Here is a 2481-nt window from a genome sequence, read left to right as displayed (position 1 = left end):
GTACTACGTTATTTTTGCAACGATGCACTGGGAGATGGCACAAATTCCACTTAAGGTACTTATACTTGCAATCATGCAAGTTGGTGACTGTTGACATGATGTCAAAACACAGAGAACGTACCCTCTCATCAACAAGAAAAAAAATTGCTTCCTTTATTTTTTTCTGATCATACATTCCCAGACTTCTGAAATACCCATCATGATTCAAAAATGGCACTGCCCTTGAGTAATAGATTAGTACACGCAGGCAGCACAGCAACAGTATATAGCACAATCCCTGTTATTTTAAATATTGTCATTTGTGCAGTATACAAATTTGGAAAAGGAATATGGTGGTGAGGGGGACACATGAAAATTTTGAAATCTCAACCACTATGCCAAAAAAAGTAAATATCCTGCAGAGCCTAGACCTTGGAGAGTCACCAGCTATATTCTGACCATACTAGCAGTTCACACAGAACACACTTAACACTGATCTGGTGAGGAACCACCTGTCTGGTGTGAACTTCCGGGGGTGTGTATATTGAAACTGTGCCTCTGCCTATTACAATAACAAAGATATTTTCTTGTTCAGCCACTAACCATCCCAGGAAGCAAAAAATTACTTTGGGCATAAGCTATTGAAGGGCTGGTGGCACCCCTTCACCAGGTGGAAACAATTGCTTACTGGCACGTGACCCACATCACAGAGGATATGGCTAGTTCCCAGCTGGGTGAATAAAATTAAAATCACATCCCTTACCTTTTTCATTTGTTTCTATCTGGAAGAATACTCATCAATTCCTCACGCACATTCACTGGTTTGCATTTGCATTGTTTCTAGAAGTTTTCTCTCACATGGCTGACCCTCTGCTGTGGAAGCTTTAATAAGAGTACACAACTTAAGAACACCAACCACAGACTTTAAATCGAGGAGTTATGAAAACCACACAATACACACATAAACTTTGTACTGCCTACCATGTTCAGCAAGCCACTTACTATGATGTATGAAAGCTAATTTTTAAGGGTGACTATTGTGGCAGAAGCCCACACACCACCACGGGCTAGGGCTCTTAACATGTCTTGGGATCGCGACCAATAGATGACCACAGTCCAGATCCAACCAGGCTACACAATGGGGCCTCCACCAGAGACCCCCTTTTAATGGTTCTCCTCAGAGCAGCACGTCTGTGGTCAGAAGCCCTCTCTCCCCTTGGGACTGGGACACCACCCAAGGCAACGCTGGGGATTGAGTGCCCTCACCCCCACCCTTGGTGAGTGAATACTACTAGACATCCTTGAGTGCGCCCTTGCCCCCTTTGGGCGAGGAATTGCATCTTCTGGGTACCCTTGAGGTATTCCTTTGTGAGCGAGCATGTGCATACTTTGGAATCATCGCTCCTATGTGGTGGTGTTGTTATGTGCTGTTCTGTAGTAATAAATTCCCCAGCTGGTACAACAAGCTTCTAATTGGCAAAATGTTATTGAAGCATTATTTCAGCTACCTCTGCTGTCTCGTTGGTTTTGGCTGTTTGGCTTTTGTTACAAATTAAAGTTTGTTTAAGTTTATTATCTGTGTGAAGTTGTTTCAGGGTGCCTCTGCAAGAGCTACCAAAAAAAAATCAGAGCTGCAAATGCTGCAAAAAATAGTAACTTACATAAGCTTTATAACTTTTATAAAAATAGTTAACTTATGACATTGTTAGGCATTTTAAAACTTAAGGCTAGGTTAAGTTTTTCTATCCATGACTACACAAGACATAGCAATTACTTGTGCCATTACTGGGACTGACAGGACCCAGTCACAATTTCCCTCATCCTCTTCACTCAATACCAGAAATATATGGCACTGTGGTAGTAATATATGGATTTGGGAACATATTACATTTTCTTAAAGCATCAAGAACAAACGCTGTCCAGTTCTTCCGGTTTTGAAGCTATGCGGTGTTGAAGAAACTTGAAGATGGGAATCCTCCCACCTCAAAAACTCCAAAGGCAAGTAAAAAGAAACCCCAATGTTTTATTGTTTTCAAACAGGATTTTAAAAGAATAGTGTTCTTATTCTTTGAACCTTCAAGGCTAACATCGGGACTTCAGACCACCTGGTCCTGGGCAAAGGTTTGCCACTTGGGTAACACTTCTTGTATACCCAGCCCAAGGCTAGTTAACCACTCACCAAACGTGCTGGAACAACAGTCCCGTGTTCCTTTCTCTAGGGCTGGCACAGCTTTCATTTCCCCGAGCTTTTCTTAGGCTAAAAGCACACACTTTTATTGGAACTACCTTCTGGCTTGCCTCATCATTCCCACTTCCCTGATAACTCTTCTTCCCCGCCTCAGCACCTCATTTGCTCCACTCTTCCCCCGGGTGCTGGCAGGTTCCTCTGCTCGCTGGTTTGCCCTCCCGCTCGCACAGCGGAACACCCGCCTCACCGCTTCCTACGACCACGGCCGTTCCCGCCTCACAGACAAAATGGCGGCCGCTCCCTCTTCCCCCCCC

Source organism: Charadrius vociferus, unplaced genomic scaffold (genome assembly GCF_000708025.1).
Source record: "Charadrius vociferus isolate BGI_N301 unplaced genomic scaffold, ASM70802v2 scaffold609, whole genome shotgun sequence".
Taxonomy (NCBI): Eukaryota; Metazoa; Chordata; class Aves; order Charadriiformes; family Charadriidae; genus Charadrius; species Charadrius vociferus.
The sequence above is the reverse complement of the archived record's forward strand: the minus strand, read 5'-3'. Positions refer to the sequence as shown.